The sequence below is a fragment of the Ochotona curzoniae genome, unplaced genomic scaffold (assembly GCF_017591425.1).
Source record: "Ochotona curzoniae isolate NIBS_2020 unplaced genomic scaffold, NIBS_Ocur_1.0 contig_4692, whole genome shotgun sequence".
NCBI classification, from domain to species: Eukaryota; Metazoa; Chordata; class Mammalia; order Lagomorpha; family Ochotonidae; genus Ochotona; species Ochotona curzoniae.
In genome coordinates this window covers 181,449-200,396 of record NW_024466361.1, presented here as the reverse complement: position 1 = coordinate 200,396, position 18,948 = coordinate 181,449, and the positions used below count along the sequence as shown (strand labels likewise).

At 47.7% G+C, this 18,948-nt stretch overlaps 1 long non-coding RNA gene across 2 annotated transcripts in view; it reads right to left on the bottom strand.

Annotated features, from left to right (window-relative positions):
• LOC121161179 overlaps window positions 1-11,590 on the bottom strand; it is a 70,162-nt gene extending 58,572 nt beyond the window's left edge. For both annotated transcript variants that reach the window (XR_005884653.1, XR_005884654.1), the window contains exons 1-2: window positions 11,431-11,590; window positions 7,198-7,269 (exon numbers count right to left, since the gene is read on the bottom strand). This is a non-coding gene — a long non-coding RNA (uncharacterized LOC121161179). The remainder of the gene's footprint in view (window positions 1-7,197; window positions 7,270-11,430) is intronic.
• Between the last annotated feature and the right edge of the window lie 7,358 nt (window positions 11,591-18,948).

The following is an 18,948-nucleotide window of genomic DNA, read 5'->3' as shown; positions in this document are numbered from 1 at the left end:
ACTATGGGAATGTCCTACTTCAAGATGAAATGAGTGACTCACGGGTCACGGCTTGTTGAGCATGGCTGCTTATTACATCCTCTGCTTACTTTTCTTTATGTTTAAAATTTTATATAGCACATTGCTAGCATGCATTTTACATAGATTATTTTGGTAAGCCTGTGCATGTGTGTATCTCTGTGTGTGACGACACAGCCGGTCACGGGGTAGCGTCTCTGTGTGTGACGACACACCCGGTCACAGGGTAGTGTCTCTGTGTGTGACGACCGACAGCCATTCATAAGGAAGTGCCGACTGTTTCCAAACACTACAGTTCTGTGACTTAGAGTTTTATTTTCTTCTTTGTTCTCTACTACATATTCTGTTTTTGATATCTTACATGTATTAGTTATAATTAGGAAAACGTTATTTGTTTCATAATGTCATTTTTATAAACTATAATTCATTTCTAGTGCGCTGAATAAAATAACTTTTTAAAATTTGAGAGGCTGGGCCCGGCGCGGTGGCGCAAGTGGTTAAAGGTCCTCGCCTTGCACGCCCAGGATCCCATATGGGCGCCGGTTCTAATCCCGGCAGCCCTGCTTTCCTTCCAGCTCCCTGCCTGTGGCCTGGGAAAGCAGTCGAGGACGGCCCAAAGCTTTGGGAACCTGCACCCGCGTGGGAGACCCGGAAGAGGCTCCTGGCTTCGGATCGGCCCGTTGCGCTCACTTGGGGAGTGAATCATCAAACGGAAGATCTTCCTCTCTGTCTCTCCTCTCTGTATATCTGCCTTTCCAATGAAAAAATAATAAAAATAAATAAATAAATAAATAAATAAATAAAAAATAAAATAAAATTTGAGAGGCAGACATATGGAGAAAAGAGAAAAAGTTCCATCTGATGAGTCACTTCCCAAAATGCCCACAATGGAATGTTGGGCATTCCATTGGCTGACGAGGGTTCAGGTCCCCCGAGCGGTTGGCATGGACCCATTGCCTGTGTCTCCCAGGGTCAACATGAGCAGGAAGCTGGAATTGGAAGGGGAACCAACCGATGGGGGCACCGCTACCCTGTCTACCATCCCAGACACTGGACCAAACACCCAGCTAACTTACACCTTTAAATATAATTGAGTAAGGCTGATATTTAAACTTTCAGCTCTGAGTGGGTTCAGATAATAGTTTATGGAAACACAACCCTAAAGTAAAATTTGAGTCTTGGAAATTCTGTCATTTGATGTAATAAGGTCATAGTAAGCCTGTATCTCAGGTAGAAGCAGTTCATTCTTTTCTTCTCCTCCAAAGTCACCTTTGTGCTGGAATCCAGCGCCTCAGCTTCCAGGCACATGAACAGGTGGGAAGTGATGGTTTTTAATTATGCTGCAGAGTTGGTGCCTGGCAACATGCGCGAGCCCTTGCTCCTCGGTTATGCGGGTCGTAGGGCACGGCTCCCTCTCCTACTTCGTGCTGTGTAGCCAGGCAGACCACTCCTTACACATCACTGGACCGACATAAGGACCTGGCAGAACATTCTCCGAGGAAAAGTCAGGTAATGGGCACTTTTGGCATCTGAATAGCTCTTGTGACCAGTGTGGCTGGCGACTCTTTTTAAGAGGACTAAAACAATATTTTAAACCAACTCATAAAAACAAGCATATTGTTTATAATGTAATATGTCATCGGCATGTCCTATAATCAGATAAGTGTCCATTATTTTAAAATAAAGCCATTTTATTCATCTGATTTTCCTTGTGTTCACACATCAGTTCCTCCTAAAGAAACTACAGCTGTCTCATATTTCTTTGGGCCCATTTATCCAGCTAAATTTCCATGGAATATTGTGCACTTTACACACATTCAGTTGAAACTTGCAAGTACATTCCAGGCTTTGTGCTAACTATTTTCATATCTAATAGCAATTATTTAAAAAAAAACCAGCTTCATGAGACAGCTGTTGGAGAGAGGTCAGGTTGATGGCTGAAGAACACCCAGTAATCCGGTTATTCCAGCTCTGTGTTTCTGTTTGAAGTTAGCAACAACAATCACCAACTAGGACAATCCTGCCTGGTACGGGCTTTCACACTGAAGAGCAGCTCCAATGGGTTCCAAGGCTGATTTCCATCCAGCTCCCCGCAAACACAGATTGCACCTCCCCTGCCTCCTGCCTCCTGCCTCCTGCCTCCTGCCTCCTGCCTCCTGCCTCCTGCCTCCTGCCTCCTGCCTCCTGCCTCCTGCGAGTTGCAAAGGTGATTCTGCAGCTGGATGGAACGTGCTCTCATGCAGAGACCACCCCAAGGGAGCTGAGGGCTCGCTTCTCCTCAGCAGCAGAGCACCGCCAGCCTCCATCTTTCAGCAGGCAAGAAGGTGCCGACATGTGCAAGCCCAGGGAACAAGCAGTGCCTTGATTCAATTGATGACCAGCAAACCAAAGGTCAACCTTGAGAAAGTAATTCTTGAAATATTTCCAACAAGGGTCACTTGTTTCATCCCAGAGGACTTGGGATTAGGAAGAAAGAACCTCCACTGCAGTAAATTATATGTTTGAAACACCGTGAGTTCTAATTAGACAGACATTCCAGATGCCAGTGGAGCCCATGCCATTCATTTACTCCTCCTCTGATGAAAAACGGCTTTTTATTTGGGATGTGGTATTTGGAAGCAATTTACCTTCGGGCTTAGTTAAAGAATGAAATAGGTGGGGCGGGTTTGTGGCTCAGCAGCTTTGGCTCCTTCTGGGGACATCTGCTTCCCATGTCGGGGTGCCTTTGGGCGAGGCCCATCTCTGCTTCCTAGGCAGCTTCCTGCTGATGTGCACGTGGGAGCAGTAAGTGGTGGTTCAAATATGTGAGCTCCTGCCACCCACATGGGAGACCTGGATAGAGTTGCTGGTACCTTAACTTCAGGCTGGCCCAGCGCTGGCTGCTGTGGGCATGTGCTACGTGAGTCAGTGGAAGGAGACTGCTCTGTTTTTCAAATAATAATAAGAAAAAGCTTTAGAAAAATAATGGAATGTGTAAAAAAATGAATTTTCCAACTTTTGTTGACTTAATGATAAGAAGAAAAATACATTTATAAAAAATATAGTAATGATCTAGCTGTGGTTGGCGGGATTTCAGGTGGTCTCGGTGGCATGGAACTTCTACTCCACCAGCTGCCTAGGTGGGGCCAGCAAGACCTCGGGCGGCCTAGGCACGTGACCCGGGGTTTCCGCCCACCGGCTGTATAGCTGCGGCCTGCAGGACCTTGGGCTGGCTGCCTGGCAGTGCGCTCTGGGGCCTTGGGGGTGTGGGCCTATAGGAGATTTGGGAGGTGACACAAGTGGGGCTGAGTAGGGACCTGAGGGTTCATGAAAGGTGAAGAATGACTTCTGAGGGACTTCCATGGACAGTGTCACTGTACTAGCAGGTAAGCAAGGGGCTGAGACAGCTGCTTGGAGTATGGAATGGGAAAACCTTTAAGGTACCAACGCCCCTGAGAGGCCTGAGCTGGGGTGGTTAGCATCAACCATCACCAAATGCCACTCACAGGCACACAGTAAAGCTAGGGCTGGGGGTCCAACTGGCAGGGCTAGTGAGAGTCAGAACAGGGAAGGGGTAATGTGAGGCTGGCCCATGACACTAGCCAGCACATGAACGAATCAGGGGGCAGAATCTGTGGGAGCATACAGGTGCTCATCCCTGTGGAACAACAATCTCCATTGGCATGTGCGAGATCTGTGGCTGGGAACAAGCTTGGTTGGGAAGCTAAGGGGACACCCTGGGCTTGGTTGGGGTTTCCAGTGGTGAGCATGAGTTTGAACAGGGGCAGCGGGCTGGGCTGGACATGGCTACTGTCTCCCTTGGCATGGATGTAGACTGGGTCAGGGGAGCACCAGACCGGACTAGGCACCAGCACCCACTGGTACTCGTGAGAGCCAGCATGGTGTAGAACTGGGTGGGCTAGGTGTTGGCTTCTGTTGAACCATGTGAGAGCTACGTCAGGGCATGGACCTGGTGTGGCTGGGCTGTAACACCCAACAGTAAGAGCCAGATGGGTATAGGCTGTTTGGGCAGGGACACTGTTCCTTCTAGGACAAGAGGTGGATTAAGTCAGCCTGGGCCAATGACCCACTGGTGTAGGCAACATCTGCCATTGGAAGGTGACCTGATAGATGAGCTTGGGGAACTCTTTCAGCACACAGTCCTGGCAGATGAGTGCAAGAACCAAGCAAGGAGCAGCCCAGGCCAGACCAGGGTAAATACCCACTGGCATATATGCGGATCAGGTCTAGGAGTGGCAAGGCTAGGCCAGTTCGTAACATCCACGGGCAGATCTGAGAACCAAGATGGGGTAAGGAGGTGCCGGGTCAGGCCACAACACCAGCCAGTTCACATTAGGACCAGAACTTGGGGATGGCTGGGCCTGGCTAGGCTACACAACCAACCAGCATGAGCTGGAACTTGGGGCAGGCTGGACCAAGCCAGACTGCAGCACCCACTAGTAGAAACCAAGGTGAGGTGAGCCATGCCAGTCTGGGGGAGGTGGGTACCAGGTCTGTGAGCCCTGGGGGCGGGGGTTCCAGCAGGGCCCAGGTCACCTGGCCCAGGCCCTAGGTCCACCTGTGCGGTGGATGCGGGGCCCATAAGTCCCAGATGCAAAGGGACCGGTAGGGCCCAGGTCCTGTGCTCACCTATGAGAACTGGTCCTCCTCATTGGAAAAGATGGAGTAGTGGCCCAGATCCCCATGGAGGATATGGCAGCCCATTGAGGCTTACAGAGAACATCTGGTACGATGCCAGAAGAAGGGCTGAACAAATTGGACAACTACCTCAGCCAAACGATGACAGCAAATATCTGGGCTAATGGAGATTTTAAGGTCAGCTGAGTCAGCCAATGGACACTGAAAGAGTTCCCTCATCCTTGGATCAGAGTGCGAGCATTTCAGAACTATCAACATCACCTGGGCAGAACCTGGTGAGTGTGTCACATCAGGACCTGGGTTGGCATCGGAGGCCGTGCCCCACCCCCAGATTTGGGACAATTGGGAGGCTGGATGTGGCTTCTCCCCTGTTCCCTCGCCGCCCCCACAAACAGGAACAAGAAATAGAAAATTTGGAGACAATAATCACACCCACTTTCCCTTGATCCTTCCCATCATGATCAACTACGTAAACATCATCTGAAATGTAAACTTTTTTTAAAAAAAGAGTCTAGTTACTGGGGCCAGAGCCACATTAAGCCCCACCTGCAGTGCCAGCATCCCATACAGACACTGGTTCAAGTCCCTGCTGCTTCATGTTTGATTCGATTCCCTACCACATGCAAGACCTTGAAGAAGTTCCTGGCTCTTGGCTTCAGACTGGCTGAGCTCCAGCCACGTCAACCATTTAGGGGAGTAAACCAGTGGATGGACTCTCTCTCCTTCTTGTCTCTATGTAACTTGGCCTTTCAAACAAAAATAAATAAAACTTTAAAAACAATATGATCACTTGGTAGCTCTAATTAACCCTAGGAAACCTGAAATTTCACACACAAATGCTAAATATAATTATGAATTCTGTATATGATTTTCAAATCATATCCTTGTTATAGCTACTGATACAGCAAAATCTTCCTGCCGTACACTAACCAGGCGCTACGTTAACTGTTTCTGCAAGGTTGTTCTAGAGTTTCTTTTCTGGAAACATCTTGTAAGTGGTCTTAAGCTAAAGGATATTAGAAATAGATAGAAACAGCAGAAATTAGACATGACTCAACTAACTCTGCGGCTGCCATCAGAAAAAGCGTTTCCAGGGAACTGAAGCCGAGAAAACACAAATTGTGAACACAAAGGCCAGGTGCATCAGATGAATCCCCTAAATCACCACGCATGACAAAACACGCCAACCAAAACCCACCCAAATGCCGCACCTGCTTTGAAGGAGATATGAGAGCAGTGGCCTCTTGTCCGGCTGCTGACCACCGAGGTCCCAACCTACAGCTGATTTAAAAAGTCACAAATCTCCAACATTTATTGGAGAGGACTATTTTAAAAACCCAATAACGTCGATCACATACATCAAGTCCACATTAGCTTAAAAGTGGCAATTATTGTGGCGAGATAATCTACCTCCTTCATTTTAATAAAAGATCCGTTCTCAGTTAAGATTCGCCATGCAGCCAACCCAACTTGATTGTGAAAGCACAATGATACTGGGCTGATACTAACATTTCTCAAGTCAGTCATTTTTATTAGGGGGAAAAAAGCTTGGATAACTTAAGCCACTGTGTGATTTCTTCCTCCTTTTCTTTATCTCCTTTCTTGCTAATACACAAGGTGCTGCATTTAGCTGCTTTTATTCTCAATGTTTTAACATCTTGTCATCCTCTTTTCAGAAAACTCCAACTAGATCTCACAAGGCTGCAGGGTAGGTATTGGTGGGACATTCCTCTGAATAATAAAACACAATCCATGGAGCCTGGACTGCTGACCTGGGTGCAACAGGCCAAGCTCTGTGTCGTGAGCAAGCTCGGACACCTAAGGCAGACCCCAAAGCGTGCACGTGTGCCGGATTCCGGCACGCCCCTCCTGAACGCTGCGGCGTGTGTGAGCTGCACCCCTCTCTGGATCCACATCACCGTTGCTTCTCCTTTGATGTGCCGTCTGGTGGAAAGCAAGTCCACGTGAAAGAATCTGAACTTGGAGGCACAGTCAGCTATGTGAGCACCTGCTCTTTCCGGCATCAGCGTAGGCAATGTAGGGTATTGGCCAATGAAAAAGTGCTTTCCTACTAAAGCCAGACTGGGTAGGTGCAAACTCTAGCTGTCCACTTTCTAGCTTTTGGACACTTTCACATCTTGTATCTCAGTTTTGTCATCTGTAAAATGTCGACGATATCAATAAGCACCCTATGGAGGTGTTGTGAGGATTAAATTCTTAAAAGGAATTAAGAATCCTAAACCCACAATAAAAGTCAACAATTATCACCAGTGGCCATGAGCTTGAGGCTCTCACTTAACCTCTAGGAAAATACTTCATCTTTCACACAAAGAACAGATCACAATCCCACATGGCCTGAGCTAGGATGAGCCCAAATAGCATAACATATGTAGAAGTTATCTTTAAAGTGTAGCCAATGATTAGATGACTTTTTCAACCAAGAATTAGTTCTTTTCTGCTCTATGCTTCTACAATACTCCAAACACTTACACACAGGCACGCACACACAACACTCCGAACACATCAAGAGAACCTGCTTACCAGTCCATGTGAACAGTGGACCTGCTCTGCATCCTCTGGTTCATCTTGGTATCTGCAGCACACTGGACACACCTGGCACAGGACAGGCACTCAATAAATGTTTGCTTAATGGACATTGTGCAAACAATTGAGCCGGAAAGGCTCAAGGTCTTTGCCAAGAAAACAAAAAAGGATTTTCACTTTTGCCAAGTGCCCTCACTAAACCACTTGCGAACGTGCTCGTTTTCCTCCCGGCGAGTATATTGAGATTCTGACATTTCGGACACGGGTAGCCGTGTGTGGTGGAATGTGCTCATTCTCGTTTTGGATGTACTTATTGAGCACCCAATGTATGCTCACCTAACTCGAGCTCCGCCCTGTGCACCACAAGGGGCAGGCATCTAGACTGAATACTCCCTTGCAAAAGCTAGAAAGAGAAGAAATCTATTTGCCAAAGAATCATCCGCTCCTTGAGGTAATAAACTCCTTGGCACGATTCCGTTATTAGACAAACTGGCAGGATGGAAAAGAAATGCCTACTAGGAGTACAGACTCTTACTGAATAATGAAAGTCAGAGATCTGATGACCTCAGCTCAAATCTCACGTCAGTTTTGTACCAAGAGGTTACCTAGTCCCTCCAAGCCTCACCCACCTCTTCTGTAAAGTGGAGTTACAGTCAGACAGAGAAGAGCAGAAATGCCAACCACCTGTGGCAGTCCGCCACGTACATCGCACTCCTGCTTGCTAGCCTCTTCTCGTCACTCCTTTGTCCCAGTGTTCGAACTTCCATCATGGTCTTATCTGCCACGTGGGGTGCATTCCCCCAGAACCAGGGAATTACTACTTACAGTGGCTGTCCATTTGGTTGCTAGGCAGATCTAGTTGCTGACAAATTCTAGCTGGCTCCAACAAACACAAGTCCGCTCCTCCTAGCCCCCAGTCTGCCCATCAGATCTCTGTTATCGAGCACTGACTGCTGGGCTTGCAAAGGAAGCTATCAATGCGAGTCCACTCTCACGCTCACACACCCACACACGACCCTAGGTCTTTTTGTTGTCTCTGAGTCACCCTGTTTACCAGGTCCCCTATTATCCTGGCCACTCTTCTTTTCACCAGTGTCACTAATTGTCTGACACCTGGAATTACAAATGCAGCACAATGTGGTCTGACCAGCAGCGAGTGGTGGGGAACCAATGCCCTTCTAAAGTGCTCTATTTCTATTAATACAAAAAAAAAGACTGGGTTTTTTTGGGAGCTGCATCACACGGGGTTGACTCATCATCTCCTTACAATCAACAGGAGATTCTAAATCTTCCTGACGCGCGGAGTTGTAAGCCATCCCGCCTCCAGCCTGTACTTGTGTAATTGAATTTTGGGATCTCTGTGTACTTTATATTTGTACCCATTAAACTTGATATTGTTAGATATGATTCATTATTGCATGTTGTCAGAGATTTGGAGGAGGGAACGCTGACTGTATCGTCCAACCTCTCGTGTGTTCCTGTAAATGTGCTCTGCACACCAACGATGCCATCGTCTTGGCCCTGTCTCCCACATGGCCCAGGCAGGCAGAGATGCGGGGCCCACTAGCAGCAAGCAGGACCAGAAGTACAATAGTTCCAATAGAACTGAAACTTGCACTCTTATGTGGGATACTGACACAAGTAGCAGCTTAGCATGATACGTCACACCACTTTCCCCAAATGCTTTTTAAAAGAAGATTTGTTTAAAAGGTAGAGTGACAAAGAGTAAAATAAAGAACAAGATCTTCCATTTGCTGCTTCATTCCCCTTACATGGCCTCAGCAGCGGGAGTTGGGCCACAGCAGGGCCAGGAGTCAGGGACCTTTTGTCCCAAGGCCAGGTACCATGGAAACTAGGAATTTTCTTTGTTCATGGACAGAAGACCCCGGAGAGCCGGGGAGTTGGCAGGTGATTGCCCCAAGCTCGGGGCCATGTCATCAGCATAAGAGACCTGGGTTGGGTTCCTGGCTCCTGGCTCCGACTTGGCCCATTCTTACCCATGTGGAGGATGAAGCAGCAGATGAACAATCTCTGCCTCTCCTCTCTGTGTCATTCTGTCTTTTAAGTGACTAAATATATTTTTTAAAAACAGGACATTTCTTCATATGCATAAGATTCTCACATGCTCTGAAAAAATCTACTGTCAGGCTTGCAACATCTCCTGATGAAGATTCCAGGGAGAAGTTTGAAATGATGGCAGTATTAATAACAAAATAATTGAGGAAAAGATTTCCAAAACGCGGGCTGCTACAATAGGTAAAACTACTGCCTGCTCTGCCAACATCCGACTTGAGCATCAGTAAAGTCCCGGCAACTCCACTTCTTATCCAGCTCCCTGCTGATGCTCCTGTGAAAGCAGCGTTGCACAGCCCAAGCCCTTGGGTCCCTGACAGCCATGTGTGAGACCTGAGTGGAGCTCCAAGCTCCCGGTGTCGGTTTAGACCAGCCCTTGCCAATGCAGCCATTTGGGCAATGAATTAGTGACGGAAGACCTCTTTCTCTGCCTCTGCCTCTCTTCAGTCATTCTGTCTTTCAAATAAATAATTATTTTTTCAAAATGTTTTAATTTATTTTAAATTTTGAATTTTATGGTACCATTCTGTAGAGTCTGGAATAAATAAATCTTGAAAAAAAAAAAAAGGAAGGAAAACTAAAATGCAGTAATTCCGATTCCGATGTTGTCAACTATGGTGTCGGTTTGAGTCCAGAATCAGAATCAGGAGTTTACGCACAATCAGGAGGAAATGCTTGGGTGACCCCAAAACACAGATCAGAGAATCTGGATATTGAACTCTGGAAAAATAAACTTATAGAGGAGAGAGTAGAAATCTGCTTCTCTCGTTCACCCTCAGGTCATGATCCTAGTTTTGATAAATTCTTCTACATAGTTTCCTTTTCAAATACCTTTGATACTACAGGGTCCTGTTGCTTAGTAAAATATGAATTTCACCATCTAATTCAAGATTTATTTCATAGCCTCACAATCATAGTTTTGATATTAGCATTTGTTCACTCTGTACCAAATACTTTATTGGCGACAGGAATGAAAGGTTTGCGAGACAGATACAGCCCCTGATGCCGGGACGTCAGAGCAGAGGGCAGGAGAGGAGTGGGGAGGCTGGCGCTGAGAAAGCAGTGTGTCACGAAGAGAAGCATCACGAGCAGAGAGACCTGAAAGCTAGTGACGTCGGTGGTGATACACAGACACGGTGGAGGGGCAAGCTTCTGGGGCAGCACGTGCTTGGGATGCCCGCTCAGCCTGGGTGAGTCCTGGCTCTCCCTTCAATACACACCCTGGGGGAGCGTGGGTGGTGACTCAAGCACGGGGATCTTGGCCATGCATGCGGGGGACCTGGACTGAGTTCTGGACTCCTGGTTTTAGTGTGGCCCAGCCCTGGCTCTTGTGGGTATTTGAGGAGTGAACCAGCAAGTGGAAGATCTGTTCCTGTCTGTCTTTCTCTTATTTTTTCTCTACTTTTCAAATAAACTGGAAATAAATGAATAAGAAAAATAAGAGGAGGGAAGGCTGCTTACAGTGGAGGGCATCACATGGGCAAGTTTTCAAAGTATCAGAAATTAGTGTCTGCTGAGTACACAAGCACTGAAAATATAAATAAGACAGGGAATCCTGGACCAAGCAGTCAGAGATGGGCATCAGAAGTTTACAAGACTAAATACGTAGAACTCCGTAAGCCATGCCACAGAGGCAAGAAAATCAACAGAAATACTCAATGGGCTAAACTTGGAATTTTAGAGTCAAGTCATGACTAAGGAGCTGAAAATTAGGTACACAGCGACACCACTATGACCCCCGAAATTGAATTCAGCATGAAGACAAGGTGGAGAGAAGGCAATGAGTTTGGCCTGATTGGTTTGTTTTGTGCTGCAGAGAGAGCATGCAAGGGCGCCAGTTCATGGAAAAATCTAGATCCAGGTACTGGAGTCACCATGTGTGAGGGACAAGGACAGAAGGGACAGGGACCAATCAGGTACTCCGGAAGGGTGTACCAGAAGGAGAAAAGGACCCAGAGGAGACCCAGCCATGCTTACCACAGGATCGCTACAGCAAAGATCCCTGGGGAAAAAAGCAGAGTGAGAGGAGCAGCCGGGGAGCTGAGCAGGAAGGAGCAGTGAGAGGCAGCCAGGGGGCAAGGAGAAGCATCTTCCTAGCAGTGGCAGGCGACAGCAACACATGTTGTCAAGAGAGCAAGCAAAAACAGAAGCACTCACACGCATGCATCAGGGAGGTGTGCGACCAGGCCAGCAAGCAGCACGCTTTGTGGCAGCGGATCACAGCAGGCTCGGTGGTGCGGTGGTCAAGCTGGCATCTCACATCCAAGAGCTGCTTCCCTTCCTGGCTGCTGAGCCTCAGTTCCAACTCGCCACTAACGCACCTGGAAAACAGCAGAAGATGGCCCAAGGTACGGGCCTCTGCACCCACCCCGGGGACGCCCACAGCGTTCCCTATTTCTGGATCTGGCCTGACACAGCCTTGGCTGTCGGAAGTGAACCAGTGGATGGACAGTCTCTCCCTCTCTCTGTCTGCACGTCTCCCATTTCCCTTCAAATAATAAGTCAGTCTCAAAAAAAGAAAAAAGATTATAGTGGATTGAGAAATAAATAGAACCAAGGGATGTCGGGGAGCTATTTCAGAAGTTTGCCTTAAAAATAGAAGACAGGGCGAGTGCCTGGCACAGAGTTAGGGTGCTGGAGTGCCTGGGTTGAGTCCTGGCTCTACTCCTAGCTTCCTGGTAACACACAGTCTAAGAGGCAGCAGTTAATGTTTCAAGCACGTGGGCTCCTGCCACCAATGAGGGAGACCCGGATGCAATTCCAGCCTCATGACTTTGGTCTGTCTAGCCTTGGTTGGTTATTGCAGGTATTTGGGGCATAAGCCAAAGGATGGAGATCTCTCTCACTCTTTGTCTTTCAACTAACTAAATAAAAATAAGTAAAATTTAAGAAATGGAAATAGAGGCACAGTCCCTAGACTATCTCCCTGGTTCCCCAGCAGGGTCCATCTCACAGGAGGCTCTTCAGAATTCTTCCCCACTTTTACATGAACTCGGTTGCCTCCATGGCAATGCTGCTGGTAGCCACAACCCATGTTCAAGACAGCAGTATGACAACCGGTGCTGCACTTGGCCAAAAAGCAGAGAGCAAGCCAAATATTCCCTTCTGGTTCTCTGTGTAGGTCTTGAAGGCCCACGCAAACTACCTGGACCAAAGCCCACCAGTTTGCAGCAGTGAACGCCTGTCTTTCTGAGGAGTCCACCAATTAAGTGACCTACATAGGGACAAATGTGGCCAGACACAGTTGTCATGCTGTCATTATCAATCATCTCTGGCCACGGCTCATGTTTGGGGAGCCACCCAAGGGAGAGGAGACGAGTCTGGTCACCTTGGTGTCTGGAGCAGGCAGCTGTTCCCACAGCTGGCCGGGCAGCTGGCCAAGCAGGGGGCCTCTCTGAAAGCAAACTACAGAAGCCAAAATAAATGGGTCAGGTGGAAAACAGATGATTGTGACCGCAAGCAATGCTGAAGGTTGGCGCTGGGAAGTGAAGGTGAGCCAAAACAGAATGGGTGGTCACTGCGAGGGCTTTGGACTAGAGGAGAGGGGCTGGAGCTATGCAACAGCAGGGACCGAGGAACCCCAAACGGGCTGAGGTTATTGTACACACACAAGGGCTAGACACGATGATTCTGCACAGATGGGAGCATCAGCAGCAGCTCTCTGCGTCCCTGAATCCCCTGGGCACCGTCACAGTTCCCAGACCTTAATGATACGCAATGAAGTTTCTGACATCCACTATTTCTAAAGCTTTCTTTGCCCAGCTTCTGTCTTGTGCCATCACAATCCTGGATTCCAGAAAGGACAAAAGCACTGGAGGTGTTAATGGGGTGCCAAAGATGCACACTAAGTGCCAGGCGGCGTGGCCTAGCAGCAAAAGTCCTCGCCTTGAACGCTCCGGGATTCCATATGGCCGCCGGTTCTAATCCCGGCAGCTCCACTTCCTATCCGGCTCCCTGCTTGTGGCCTGGGAAAGCAGTGGAGGACGGCCCAAAGCTTTGGGACCCAGCACCTGTGTGGGAGACCTGGAAGGGGTTCCTGGTTCCCGGCCTCGGATCGGCATAGCACTAGCTGTTGCGGTCACTTGGGGAGTGAATCATCGGATGGAAGATCTTCCTCTCTGTCTTTCCTCCTCTATGTATATCTGCCTTTCCAATAAAAATAAATAAACCTTTAAAAAAATTTTTTTTGAAAAATCTTTAAAAAAAAAAAAAGATGCACAGTAAGCAACCTGAAAACATTGAGGCCACGGGTGTCCCTAAGTCAGGAACCTGCAGTGCAGAGAGACTTGACTCCACTCATTGAGGCCCCAAATCAACAAGAACATTAGTTGCATGGCTCAATGAATGGAAACATTTTCCCCTAAATTGTCATCCTCCTGGATACCTGGGTTTTCTAAAGGGCTCACTAAGATTGCCCTAGAAGGCTTTGTGCCTCCAGCTGCGGTTAGAACTCAGAGAGGTGGCAAGCAGCCAAGTATACAACAGGCAAAAACAGGGACAATATTTTTACTGTGTGCACAGACAGGCTAAGCTGTACAAACTGAGTTGCCAGGTGAAGACTGTGTGTGTGTGTTCATTTCACTTGAGTTGATAACCATTCCGTCTCTAGGTATCTCAAAGCAGAGTTCCCGTCTAATTCTCATTTAACAGGCTTGCAAGGAAAAATAAATAACAACGCCTCATTTGTGTATAATGCTTGTCTATCAAACAAGACAACATAACCCATTTAGACTACCTAATTTACAGTAACAACACTCTTAAAACATAAATACTAGTAAGGGTTATTATCGTTTTACAAAGTATGCATGAAAGGAGCTGAGGGATATGGGAATGAAATGACTGGTTCAATATCATTTCCATTTTGCAAGTGTCACAGCTTGTTTATTTTTTCTTTCTTTCTTTTTTTTTTATCCTTTTGATAATCATACATAGTAGGATGTACCCTTATCTCTTTAAAAGAAAAATATCCTTCCTAAAAGAACTGACAAAGAAACACATTCGTAGATGCCACGGATCGACTGTCCCACACACGAGCTCCTGCTGCCCAGCTGTGCTCTGTATCAGCAGGTCTTCATAACCCCAGGCCACACACACGAGCCCTTCTCTCTGGCTGCGATGTTCTTGTCCTCTTGACTGGATTTGCAAAGTCTCATTATGTCCACAGAGTCTACGTTTACATCTGGGAAGCCACTGATTCTTTTAGTCTTTGGGTAAAACAGAATGGGTAACATTCTTTTGATCTTTCCCATGCATTTATTCACTGACAGTCTCAAGCATTCATGCATCCATTCAACAAATATTGATGATGTACCCCAAATGTACAACCACTACGGATAAAACAAAACAAAACACAAAACACAGGAAACTAGGATTCAGACAAAAATCAGGGACTTCAAGAGACTCACAACTCAAGGTGCTCCTCAGAGAGCCAGCGAGTCCAGCTCACCCCGACGGGCATGGTGGCTTCAGCAGACCTCCCAGAGCCCATCTCCAGAGAAAGGAGACCCTGGCTTCCTGGCACAAGGACCAGCACTGGCGAAGGAACGAGTATGAGGGCACGCTGCATGTAGAGAACTAAAGGAAGCATGTTAGGAGGAGAGGGTCTTCAGTTACACCACAGTGGTTCCACTTCACGGCCTGGGAAATGTACTGCCCTCGCAGGGCAAATAAATTTTGTGTGGGGCCTGTACCAAAGCATCCTTTGAAACTTGGGCCATTCAAGAAGCATCAGATAGGGAACTGCCCAGAACCAAGGCCTGGGGCAAGGCATTCAATCTAGCACCCAATGGTGGGAACCTGGGTTCTAGTCCAGTTCCAGCTTTCTGCTAATACAGATCCTAGGAAGGCAGATGATGGCTCGAGTGACTGGGTTCCTGCTATCCACGTGGGAAACCCTGATTGAGCTTCCAGCTACCAGCTTTGTTCTCAGGCCCAGCTGCTGCTGTTTCAAGTATTTGAGGAGCAAACCAGTAGAGGGACACACTTTATCTCTGTCTTTGCTTCTTATGTAGAAATTTAAACTTTCTTTTTTAAACATCCATTTAATTGAAAGTCAGAATTTGAGAGAGAAGGAGAATCTTTCACCCACTGGTTCACCCACCAGATGATTGTAATGGCCAGGACTGGGCCAGACCAAAGCCAGGAGCCAGGAATTCCATCCAGCTTTCCCACATGAGAGGTAAGGGCCAAAGCACTTGGGCCATCTTTCATTGCTTTTCCCAGGCCACTAGCAAGGAGCTGAGACTGAACTGGTGTCCCTAACGACGTAGCAGGCAGTGGTTTTACCTGCTATGCCCTAATGCATAAACCACTCAACATTTCTTAGTTAAAAAGACAATCGAAGTCCTCTGACTTAAATATCGAAGGTCTGTGCAAGGCCTGTAGTCTACAGTTCCTTACTTGTTCGACTGAGAGGCGAGAGGAAAGAAAAGCCTACTGCTCCATGCGGTCTAGGTGCTGGCTTAACCCACCTCCATCGCTATTTAGCTATAAAACATTCATCTAGAAATGCAGGAACTGCAGCATTCCAAATGCACATTGGAAGGGTCAGATCTGTTCCTGTTTACCTCATCCTAACCATTCAGATTTACTGCTGCCCAGCTCTCAGAAGAACGAGCCCCCCAGACTGCCATCAGCCAGTTCTGGAATATCTTCTACTCTAGTCTCTGCAGAGCCAGCTCTCCCTGCAGGCATCCTCTGGGAAGTCCTGGGAGTTCTCTTAGAGCCGGGCCTGAAGGTGAGGAAACACAAACACAGTAGGGCCACTGCAGAACCTGTCCCTACACCAACACCCTTGCCTCAAAGAGTCTGCCCTGAATTCTCTCAGCACTTCAGAAAAGCATCGCACACTCTTGCTTCTCCTTGGCTCTAACTGTTCAAAATCACTTATTTATCTCTTTTGATTCCTAACCCCTCAGAGTCCTCTCTAGACCATCACATCTTTGATTCATCAACTTTCACCCACTCAACCAGCCCGAACTGCCTCCCATGTGCCAGTCTGTGTCAATCCAATCAGCCTCTTATCCCTGTTGCTCCAACTAAAGACACTCCTGGGACATCACACGCAGTGCTGCACGCTCACCTTCTTGCCTTCAGCAGCCTTTGGCGCCAAGGACCACCCTGTTTCTCTCTGGACTCCTTCCTGCTCCACTGCTTTCTCCTTCTTAGCTTCTTTCACTGGCTCCCTCCTGATTCCTGAATGTTGGAAGTTCCCTTAGGTTGTTCCACACTCTCCACCCCCCCAACAATTGCCCATTCAGTCCATTCCTATAAATACCACACCTCTGACATAGTCCTTCAACCCCTGACTTGGACGTGGGAGAGGGATTCTTCTCCAAGAGGTGCTAACGTCTGAGTCAGGAACGAAGGAGGAGCTGAGCTGGCCAAGAGGGTGCTTTCCTGTGTGAGTGGAATGAGTTGAGAAAAGGCAGGAAGGTGTGAAAAGGAAAAGTGCGCTCAAAGGAAAATGTGGTTTGCCTTGGGAAAGACCTGTGCGGTCATTTGTAGCTGTCCAGTGAAGAACTGTGGTTCATGGCTCGGAAATCCAACTATCAGAAAGGTTGTTAAATAGGCTAAAATGTTGTGCTCATTCACATTTTAAAAATAAGGAATAAACTGGTGGCAGGATGAAGGCTGGGCAGTAGTAAAAGGGACTACCTAACCAGGAAAGCCAATTAGAAGGTTACTCGCTAGGCTAAAGGAGGGATTAAGGTCTGAGTCACCATAGCAGCAGAGGACGAGAAGGAGAGACAAATCCAGGGGAGGTTTAGAAATAGCACTGAGGACAGAGTTAGTGATTAGATAGAGGGTTGGGAGTAGGGGAGACTGGCCAAGGCTGAAGTGCAAGAACATTCTCTAAGCTGAAGGACCAGCAGCAGCAGGCGAAGTCTGCAGTGACCGTAGGCTGTCAGAGCCAGGCAGAACCATGGAGAGGCTGGGACTTGACAGGTTCAGAAAGGTATGGTCAGTGCTAGCTGACTCCTCCTAATGGACAGGACATCCCAGGAAGGGCGCACAGTGAGAAGACCGCCAAGCACCAAACCTAAAAACTGCAGGCAGGCAGCTTTGAACGGAGCCAGGGAGGAGGCTGGGCAGGACAGAGGGGAGCGAGAAGCAGGACAGAGCAAGGTCGGAGTGACAAGAGGAGACTTTCAAGGAGAAAGTGGAGTTCTCTCTGGGAGAGGAAGAGGCCAATTACGGGATTTGTAGACTTGGGGAGTTAACCCTGTAGTGCGCTTAGTGAGGCACAGCTGAGGGTGGCTGAGGAGCTGGAGTTGGGTAGACACAGGATAGTTTCTGGTGGGAAGGACTTCCACTCAAACCTCTCTCGTGAGCTTACCACCCCACAAACACACCAACCGAGTCTCGCCTAGTAACACACCAATTGAGCTCCAAACAGACTGGCTGCAGGCCTGCTATGGAAGACAGCATCCGGCTTGGCAGGTGGATCCCCGAAGACACACGGAGCAGCCATGTTCGGCTGTTCAGTTAGGAGCCCACATCTGCCTGCTTGCAATCACAGCTCTCTGTTCTCTAGCGCCCCACACAAAGTAAGTCTTTCTTTCCATAGTCTACCAACTAGCTGCAGGTGGATTGCAGCCACTTCGGTGTTTTGTTTTTTGTCTAGGTTTTTCTCTTGAAAGCATGTGTTATCTTTCCAGTTGGCTGCTCACCTCTGGTTCCACGGGTTAGGCTGTCAAAGCCCCTTGTCACATGTGGTACTTGAGGAAAACAGACTGGACTACTAACCGAAGATTCTCAGTGGCGAATGAGCGCCAATACGAGGACGCACCTACTAGTTCTCTTTGCTCGCCCTTGGAATCACTGGGTAGATAGATGATACATTGACGGGGGCCATCCTGAGACGGGTGGAGGAGGTGAGCAGGTGGGGGGGGTGGGGGGCGAGGCGAGTGCTGCTAGGGGAAAGTTAGATTATAGATGTATTAGTGATTTAAGTGTAGGCAGGCGGTGTGCATATAATGGGTGTATTGTTTTAATCTAGGAGGTATTTGATTGGGGAGTAAGAGGAGTTAGGGGGAGGGAAGAGGGGGGATTGATGGGGATGAGTATAATGTGGAAAGGAAAATGTGGAGATATACAAATGTGTAAAGGGGGGGGTATATCGGAGTTTTGGAGGGGAGGTATTATAGTGAGTGAGTGATGTTTGAAGAGGGGATGTAAATATGATTGATGTATCTTATGTGGTGTTAGGTGTGTGTGTGTAGGGGGGGTGTGGGGTGAGGTAGAGAGGAGAGATATGTGTGGTTGGGTATGGGTTGAATGTCTTGTTTTGAAATGGAGGTTGAGAGTGTGGGGAGGGATGATGTGTTGTGATGAGAGTTGATTTATTGATTTTAAAAATAAGTATTTGGTAGAATATTATGGTTTGATTGTGTTAGTGTTAGTTAGGATGTTATTATTTTTTTTTTATATTTAATGTAATTGGATTATTTTTATATGGTTATGTTATAGAAGATATTGGAAGATATATGTAGAGGAACAGAATCCCAGCTCTCCTGCCTAACCAACTTTCTAATCAGAAGCCAACTCCTAAGCCATCGGAGCCTTGATACACACAGCTGTGACATGGGGACACTAACCAGGCTTGTGTCTCCAGCTCTGAGAAAAGTGGACAACCCCTCTACATGCCACCTCGTGCAGAGGAAGCGGTCTGTA